This window comes from Piliocolobus tephrosceles, chromosome Y (assembly GCF_002776525.5).
Source record: "Piliocolobus tephrosceles isolate RC106 chromosome Y, ASM277652v3, whole genome shotgun sequence".
Taxonomy (NCBI): Eukaryota; Metazoa; Chordata; class Mammalia; order Primates; family Cercopithecidae; genus Piliocolobus; species Piliocolobus tephrosceles.
Window position 1 is genome coordinate 1,670,406 of NC_045456.1, and position 10,337 is coordinate 1,680,742.

Here is a 10,337-nt window from a genome sequence, read left to right on the forward strand (position 1 = left end):
TTGGGATTACAGGCTTGAGCCACTGCGCCCGGCCAACTAATTTTTTAAAAAAGTTTTTGTAGAGATGAGGGCCTCATTTGTTGCCCAGGATGGTCTCAAACTCCTGGACTCAAGCAATCCTCCCACCTTGGCCTCCCAAAGTACTGGGATTTACAGGTGTGAGCTACTGTGCCTAACCTTAATGCCAGTGTTATGTACCACATAAATAGATGTTCACTTTCACCTAAAGAGGGTAGAGTAGCAGATGTTTGGTTAGCTCTGCCATTATGGGATACTGCTAGTGTTGATGTTGCCACAAAATTATTAAGCTTTCCTTTCTGTTTAATAGGAACTGAGTAAGGTAAAGATTCATCTCCATTAAAATCTTAGTCTTGTGATTGCCAGTGATGGTGCAATTTGATTGGAGTAGTTCTACAAATGGAAGCTTTGAGTGCCAATTGGAGAATCTATTTTCTGAATCTTTTCAGAAAGTATTGTTCTCACTTTCTGTATTTTTGTTTTTGTCTGCACATGGTGGTTTTACACAGTCACTTGAAAAAATGTGTCCTTAAACCTTGAGTCTACCAATATAGCAACGGAGCAATATAATTGGCTTTCAAGAAACCAGTCATCTCAGGCTTTCCATCTGCATTTCAGTTTCATATCATACACACCAGAATAAGCATCTTCCTGGAGTAGATCAGGGAATTTTTTCAGCAGCTATCATATGAGAAATATTTGCACTCTGAAAGCATTGGCTTGGTTATTTACTTTCTCTTCAGGTTCCAGTAAGCAAACTACTTTCTCTGCAAGTATTTTTAATAAGTTAAAATAAGGCCGGGCGCGGTGGCTCAAGCCTGTAATCCCAGCACTTTGGGAGGCCGAGACGGACGGATCACGAGGTCAGGAGATCGAGACCATCCTGGCTATCACGGTGAAACCCCGTCTCTACTAAAAATACAAAAAAACTAGCCGGGCGAGGTGGCGGGCGCCTGTAGTCCCAGCTACTCGGGAGGCTGAGGCAGGAGAATGACGTAAACCCAGGAGGCGGAGCTTGCAGTGAGCTGAGATCCGGCCACTGCACTCCAGTCCCGGCGACAGAGTGAGACTCCGCCTCAAATAAATAAATAAATAAATAAATAAGTTAAAATAAATTTTCACCTAAAAGTATATTGTTTTTATTTCATTCAACATGGATTTTAAACATGTAGTAGCTGCTATTCCATCTTCTTTAAATATCTTGTTAAATATATGACACGGCCATTCCAAAATCTCTGGACATCATATATTTTGTCTTGACTGAGGTATGATGAAGTGGCCTACTAACTTTCTGCTTATAGACAGTTATAATTGCTTTCTGATTGCAGTACTGAAGGGTATGTGAACAAAACATTGTATGCTTGTGGTTCCTAAATCAGCCTAAGCTATTTACTATTTACTATCTGGCCCTTCACTATGTTGGTTATATTGTTGATAACAACTGAATGACACTCTTCTTTACTGATTTCTATCCTATAAATAGTTCTTCAATCAGAATGTATTATATTAATAGCTGTATGAGACCTCAATGATCTCCCAATAATCAAGTAGAAGTAGAGTTGAATTCATCATTAATCTACCATGCTATTAAACTTAAATATGACTTGTAGTTGTTTCAGCATATCCAAATGTCTTAATGTCCAAGATAGAGTAGTCCATTTAATATTATCATAGCCATTCTGTACACAACAGAATACAATTCAAGAAAACGTTTTTTGATAATAAATTTTCTAGAAGGACCTCAAGTAGGATTCATAGCTTCAGCAAATCTCAACAATCTTTCATCTTCACCTACTGAAAATAGTTCACAGTCTAGAGTAGGGACTGTCAAACTACTGCCTAAAGGCCAAATCTATCCTTTTTAAAATTTTTTATTTTTGAGACAGGGTCTTGCTCTGATGTCCAGGTTGGAGTACAGTGGCACGGTCACGGCCCACTGCAGCCTTAAACTCCTGGACTCAAGCAGCCCTCCCACTTCAACCTCCCTAGTAGCTGGGACCACAGGTGCATGCCACTGATATGGGAGGGGGGCAGAGAAGTGCTGGGTAGAGAAAGGCGTGGTCCCTGGCTAGGGTTCCAATCCTGGGCCTGTGCCCACCGACCTAGGTGAGGACAGGCATTTCTGTTTTTGTGCCCAAATGTTGTCTTTCCCTAGACCACCCTGGCCGGCCACACCCCATCCTGTGCCTATGAAAACCCCCGAGACCCTAGCGGGCAGGCACACAGGCGGCTGGATGTCAAGAGGAACACATCTGTTGAAGAGCACACCAACAGGCACTGGCAGACACCGGCAGGCCACTGACCAGCGGAAGGATGTGCAGTTTGGCCAGGGTGATCAGAGGAGAGTCGGGTCTGCTGAGCAGCCTGACTCCAGGGGAAAACCACTTTACCATTCCCCTTCCGGCTCCCCATCCATCTCCTGAGAGCTACTTCCACCATTCAATAAAACCTTGCATGCATTCTCCAAGCCCACGTGTGATCTGATTTTTCCCGTATACTCAGGCAAGAACTCCAGGATACAGAAAGCCCTTTATCCTTGCCATAAGGCAGAGGGTCTAATCGAGCTGATAAACGCAAGCCGCCTACAGACAACAAAACTAAAAGAGGACACGGTAACACACACCCACTGGGGCTTCAGAAGCTGTAAACATTCACCACTAGACGCTGCCGTGGGGTTGGAGCCCCACAACCTACCCGACTGTAAGCTCCCCTAGAGGTTTGAGCAGTGGGGCACTGAAGAAGTGAGCCACTCCCCCGTCGCATGCCCTGCGAGGGGAACAAGGGAACTTCTCCCGCTTCACCACTATGCCTGGCTAATTAAATAATAGATCTTTTTGTAGAGACGGGGTCTCATTATGTTGCCCAGGCTGGTCTCACAATGATTCTCCCGCCTCAGCCTCTCAAAGTGTTGAGATTACAGGCATGAGCCACAGCTCCTGGCTGAGCCTGTTTTGTAAGTAAAGTTTTATTGGAACACAGCCGTGCTAATTTGTTGCATATTATCTATGGCACCTTTATATTACAACAGAGTTGGGTAGTTGTGATAAAGACCTTATGACCTGCAAAGCCTAGGATATTTAGTCTCTGGCCCTTAACAAAAAATTTGCCAACTCCTGGTCTATAGTAATAAGATCAATAAGCTTTTTCTTTAAACTTTTAGCTTCCCTAGACATAACTATAAGGAATTCTCAAAGCCTTTTTCTGAAATTTATTATTTTTAAGTTTGATAAGTGAGAATAAAGTGTGGTTTGATACCTCATTTTGCTCTAACACTTTATTTGACTCTTTTTGTGTTTTATATTTATCATATCTAAATTGAAAATGGTTTATCAAGGATGTTTTTATTTATTTATTTATTTATTTATTTGAAAGGGGTCCGCTCTGTCACCCAGACTGGAGTGTGGTGGCATGATCTCGGCTCACTGCAACCTCTGCCTTCTGGGTTCAAGCGACTCTCATGCCTCAGCCTCCTGAGTGGCTGAGATTACAGGCATGCGCCACCAAGCCTGGCTAACTTTTGTATTTTTGCAGACATGGGGTTCCACCATGTTGGCCAGGCTGGTTTGGAATTCCTGACCTCAAGTGATCCGCCTGCCTCAGCCTTCCAAAGTTCTGGGATTATAGGCATGAGCCACTGCACCTGGCCTCCAGGATTTTGAGATTCTTTGAGCAGGATTTTTGAGTTTTCCCTACTTGTGAAATTTTAAGGTGGCAAAGCTAAAATTCTGCTTTAAGTTTACCCTTGCAAGATGTGAAGATTTTCCTAATAACACTTTTTCTTGTTAGACTTATGGCCTAAGTGGAATTAAGAAACACAAAATTAAATATAGTTGTTTATTTTAGGGTTTGTTGCTGCAGCATAACATAGTAAAAGCTGAGCAATGCAGGTTGTTAATAATTGGTTTTCTATGTCAATAGTATTAAAAATCATAATTATTGCAGCATTTTACTCTTCAGTACTGAGTATACTGAACCAATGAATAACATTTTTTAATTCAAGTGATGGATATAAACATAGAAAGCTCATAAAGAAAAATTTCACTCCAAGTTATTTTTAGAATGCTTATGTATATTCAAAAGTAAATATTAAAGTATTTTCAATTCATCCAAGTGGCATACCTTATTCATATTACAGACATTGTTTCACTAATTAAATATGATAGTACCTACTCAATCATATGATAACTGGTTGTGCAACTTTTCAGGGATGCCGGAAATGATGTTGAAGTAGGCGTCTGGCTAATTGGATTTCTAAAGGCAAGGCTGAGGGGGAAACTAAACCCCAGATCCCAAGGCCAGGCCTTTTAGACCATGCTGAGTGAAATAATAGAGATGCACTAAACTTTCGTGATCTCTATTATTTAACTCAGCATGGTCTAAAATTGGTCAATACCCTTAGCATTCTCTTGAATAGTATCAGGACGTTTGAAAGCTTTAATGATCATTACCCCACTCCCGACTTGCGTGTCATTTTTTTTCTGGTATTTTGGTTCTCTGTTGATGTTATTTAAGCACATAAAAAGATATTTTTGTTGTTTATTAGAGGCAGTATTTCTTTAGATAACTGGATGCTTACTTTTTAATTTTTTTAAATTTAATTTTATTTTTTTGCTCACCATTGCCTGGTAACATTTCAGGCCTTTCTTTTGGAACAATTTGTCTTTTTCCATAAGTATAGTTTTTAGTAATTTCTTTGGAGAGTCTCAGTTTGTGGAAAACACTTGGGTTTTGTCTGAAAAAATATCTTGATTTCCCTCTTATTTGGAGATGATAGTTTCATAGAGTATGTACTTCTAGGCTGACGGTTGTTTTTAATCAGCACTTTGAGAATGGTACTTATTTTCTGGCTTCCACTGTTACTGTTAAGAAGTCCATCATCAGTCCACCAGTCACTTCTTTTAGGCAGTCTGTCCTCTTTCTAATGTTCTAAATTTGACTTCGATGTGTCTAGTTGTGGATTTCTTTTTATTCTTCCTGATTGGAATTGTTGGTATTTGAGTCACAGTCCAGGCAGGAAAAAGAAACCATGCTAGGTATTTTAAAATATTTTTGTATTTTATATAAAATTTTTATATAGAGGATTTTGTAAGGAAATTAGCTACACATATGTCAAAAGGTTGAAAGAGGAACAAAGGTGAGGTAGCCCAGAGATTAGAAAACACAGAAAGTAGCTATCACATCTCTAGGGCTCAAGGAATCAAAGAGAGTATGTTGCATTACCAGAATCTAGAAGGGAAGAGGAGGGACCACCATCTCCTCAATGGTTGGGCTACTGGGGCTGAATAGTTGGAGGAAGTGCTATTGCTGAGAGCTTAGAGCCAGAAGGAAAAGAGCAAAAAAGAGAGGGGAAGAACTACTGCTATTCCCCTTTCCTACCTTATGATCACTGACCAGTGCCTATTATTGGTGAAACCTTGGGGGAAGTCAGCCACTAACAGAGCCTGGAAAAGTGCTTTGAAGACATCCCATCCTATCATTATTTTGCAAGAAATAGAAGGATGGATGTGGAGTTGAAAGCTAGATAAATAACCAGTGCAGTTTAGCTTCTGAATTTTAGGATTTGTTGTCTGCATCACGTATGGTAAAATTTCTGCCATTTTCTTTTTCTTTTTCAGAGACAGGGTCTAACATTGTCACCCAGGCTGGAGTAGTGCAATCATAGCTCACTGTAGCCTCAAACTCCTGGGTTCAAGCAATCCTCCTATCTTGGCCTCCTGAATAGCTAGAAGTACAGGCACATGCCACCATCCCTGGCTAGTTTTTTAAAAATAATTTTTTTTTTTTTTTTTAGAGACAGGGTCTTGCTATGTTGCCCGGCCTTGGCCTCCCAAAGTACTGGGATTACAGATGTGAGCCACCATGCCCAGCTATCATTCTTTTGGAATATTCTCACTTACTTGTTCTTTAATTTCATTTTGAAAGTCCAATTAGATATAAGAGCTTCTCTATTTTCTGTGTCTTTTGCCCTCTGTTTGCAATTTCCATGTCTTTGCTGCATTCTGAGTAATTTCTTGAAATCTATCTTTCAGTTTCTTAATTCTCACTTCAATTGTGTCTCATCTGCTGTTTTAACCAGGCTATTGATTTCTTTTTTTTTTGAGACAGAGTCTCACTCTGTCGCCCAGGCTGGAGTACAGTGGCGCCATCTTGGTTCACTGCAACCTCTGCCTCCCGGGTTAAAGCAATTCTCCTGTCTCAGCCTCCCGAGTAGTTGGGACTACAGGCTTGTGCCACCATGCCCGGCTAAATTTTTGTATTTTTAGTAGAGATGGCATTTTGCCATGTTGGCCAGTTTGGTCTCAAACTCCTGACCTCAAGTGATCTGCCTGCCTCAGCCTGCCGAAGTGCTGGGATTACAGGCATGAGCGACTGCGCCCGGCCACCAGGCTATTGATTTGTAATTTCAACTATTTTATTTTTCATTTCTAGAAATTATATTTGGTTTCATTTCACTTGATCTTAGCCAAAAGGTTGAGAAGAAATATTGTTTTCATTTCAGAAATGATTTGCTATTTTAAAAAACCCTTTTGTTCCTCAGTCATATTTTCGATTCTACATATTAAACATCTTATTATATGTTGTGTATCTGATAATTCCAGTGTCTGTAGTATCTGCAGGTATGGTTCTTTGTTTCTGCTAACTGTTGCTCATAGTGACTTATGTTTTTTTCTTTTCCATTGTGAACTTATGTTTATTGGACCCTCATGTGGTGGTGCAAGCACTTGATGCCTGGGCTTAAGGAAAGTTCCTCCAGAGATGATGACTGTTTGCTTTTGCAAAATATTTAGGGGCCTCACTAACCTGAGGTCACTTAAAGTAAATCATTCATGTGGGCTTTCTTTTTAGGTCACAGTTTTAGGTTCAGGATCAGAAGCATGGTATACAGTTGTGACAGGCTGCTTCTGAAATGGCTCCTCGTGATCCTTGCTTCTTGTTATTCATGCCTTATGTAATCCACTCTCTGTGTGTGTGGACTGGACCAAGTGATATGCTTCTACCCAATAGAATATGGCAAAAATGATAGGCTATTACTTCTGTGATTTGGTTATAAAAGACTGTAACTTCTGTCTTGCTTGCTCTCTCTCTCTGGCTTTCCTCGCTTGCTCTGATGAAGCAAGCTACTATGTTGTGAGCTGTTCTCTAGAGAGGCCCATGTGGCAAGGACCTGAAGGCAGCCTCTGGCCAACAGCCAGTGACAAACTGAGGCCCCTAGACCAATAGCCTGTGGTAAACTGAATCCTGCTCACAACCACATGAGTGAACTCAGAGGCAGGTCCTTCCCCAGTTGAGCCTTGGGATGACTGCCACTGCAGCCAACACCTTTACTTCCACCTTGTGAGAGGCCCTGAGCCAGAAGACCCAGCTATGCTGCGCAGATTCCTGACCCACAGAAATGGTGAGATCATAAATGTTGTTATTTCAAGCTGCTAAGTTTTGGGAGTAATTTGTTTTTCAACCGTGGATAACTAATACACCAATTGAGAGTGGCAATGATCCCACTCTATTCTGTATGGGCTTAGCCGTATCTGCATCACTGTTTCCAGTTATGGCCATTATTCCTTAAGAGGAATACTGAATACTGAGACAAACCAGAAGGTACCCCAAAGAAGCCTGTTGAAGTGGGGAGGGGTGGTAAAAGATCTGGGAAATATGTCATATGAAGAACAGGTGAAAGAATTGGGTGTGTTATACCTGAGAAATTGATCTATAATATTTTTTCAAATTTTTAAAAAGATAATGGAATAGAAGTCGGAACTAGGAGCAATAGAAATCACTAAGACTTTGAGACCCCAAACCTCCTGGATCCCAGTTCATAAACAGAAGATTTCATGGGAGACGCTTTTCTCCTCCATCTGAGGCCAAGAGAAGCAAATTTCTTTAAGGTTCGCTCCGGGGTGGTTGGTTTGTTCTGGTTCACCCTCTGAGGGTCCAGTTTCTAAGTCTCTGTCTGGACTTTATCTTCTGTCCCCAAAGATGGCCTGTTACAGCAGCAGCTCTGGAGCGCCTAAGATCAGCAGATGACATCAGGGAAGCCACCAGCTTTAGAGCTCTCTTACCTCTCTGAATTTGTGTTTTTTCATCTTGTATTTTTTTTTTTTTTTTACCTCTAAGGATTTCCCTTACTTTCTACTATAGCAACTATGCATTTGTGAAATATTTTAAGTATGTTATTCTATATTTTGGGTATATTTGTACTAGGAGGGTTTTTTCAGGATGGCTAATAGGCTATATTGCTGGGAATGGAAGTCCCTATGAACTTGTTTTTTAAAAATTTTGGTAACATTTACATAACATAAAAATTCGCATTTTAACCATTTTTAGGTGTACAATTCAGTGGCATGTATATATATTTACAACATTGTATAACAGTTACCATTATATATTTCCATAACTTTTTCATCTTCCCAAATATAAATTTTTTACCCATTAAACAATAACTCCCTAATTTGCTTCCTCTCTAGCCCCTGATAACTTCCTATGGACCTATTTTAAAGGGAAAAGTCATTGCAGATCTTTGAGAACATATTTGCAGAACCCCAGATATTCTTAGACCCTAAATTGAGAAAAAATGGTCAAAGACCATATATTTTTATTTTTTGAGACAAGGTCTCTGGCATCTAGGTTGGAGTGCAATGGCATAGTTATAGCTCACTGAAGCCTTGACCTCCCAGGCTCAAGTGATCCTCCTGCCTCAGTCTCCCAAGTAGCTGGGACCACAGGTGCACACCATGACACATGGCTAATTTTTAAACTTTTCATGGAGATGGAGTCTCACTGTGTTGCACAGGCTGGTCTAAAACTTCTAGCCTCAAGCGATCCTCCCACCCTAGCCTCCCGAACTGCTGGGATTACGGACATGAGCCACCGTGCCTGGCCCAAAGATTATACATTTAACACTGTAGAATTACACCAGGAAAGTGCTGTTGATAACTGATGTGCTCTGGGCCCATAACCAGTGCCTTTTAAAGTTGAAAAGTGCTGCCAATATTCATATTTGAGAAATTGCAATATGTTTCTTCCAACCATTCTCCAGATGCCATGCTGCTTCCTAATTTTACCTTTACAATTTTCAGCAAAAAACAAATTCATTAAAAAAAAAAAAACCATCCTGCAGGAAATACCTGGTATAGGCTGGTAGATATTGCTAAGAAGAGTAAGACAACAGCTTACTACTACATTTTAGGTGAGGGGTCGGTCAATTGTTTATACTGGTACACAGTCACTAAAAAGAAATAATCACTCAGTGGTATCTTTTCTCTAGGAAAGTTCAATTAACTTTATAACTGAGGATATGTGAGGGAACAAGATACATTACTGGCTGAGCATTCTTTCATTCTCTCCCCATAACTATCTAGTAAAGAGAATTTTGTCTTTGCTATTCTATTCTGCATCTTTTATGAGGCAGAATTGGGAAAATGAGATGGACTTAGAAAGAGATGGACCTGAAAGGGGGTGGGTAAGAGGAAAAGATTTAGTAAAAAGCCAGGTCAAGCCTGGGATTAAAATTGAAAGAAAGGAGAGATGAAAGAAAAAGTACTTGCTGGATGCCACAGTGAGTTTTGGGGTTTGGTCAGTGAGGGTTATTGTAGCAGAATTGGGGAGGAGAGAAAAACTGGCTTTAGGATGGGTGTTGTCAGTTATGATTTGGATGGCCTTTGATGTTCTTTGTTGTTTTCACTTTTTTCTTTTCATTTGAAGTGTTGCTCATGTACAGTCAGGCGCACAGTCCTAAGGGCTGAGCTCAATGAATTTTTATGTGTCTACACCTGTGTCACCACCACCCAGATCAAAATACAGAATATACCAGCACCTCACATGTCTTCTTCCTCATCCCCTTCCCAGTCAACCATCTGCCCCCACCCACCCCACCAAGAAATAATTACTTTTCTGGTTTCTAGCACCATAGATTAGTTTTTGTCTGTTTTTTAACCTCATAAAAATGGAATCATATGCCAGGCACGGTGGCTCACGCCTGTAATCCGAGCACTTTGGGAGGCCGAGGCAGGCAGATTACTTGAGGTCAGGAGTTCAAGACCAGCCTGGCCAACATGGTGAAACCCCATCTCTACTAAAAATACAAAAATTAGCTGGGCGTGGTGGTGGGCACCTGTAGCCCCAGCTACTTGGGAGGCTGAGGCAGGAGAATTACTTGAACCCAGGAGGCAGAGGTTGCAGTGAGCTGAGATCATACCACTGCACTCCAGTCTGGGCAACAAAGCGAGACTCCGTTCAAAAAAAAAAGGAAAACAGAAATGATACAGGAATGATACAATATGCACTCTTTTGTGTCTAATTTCTAAAGTTTTTTTTTTTTTCTG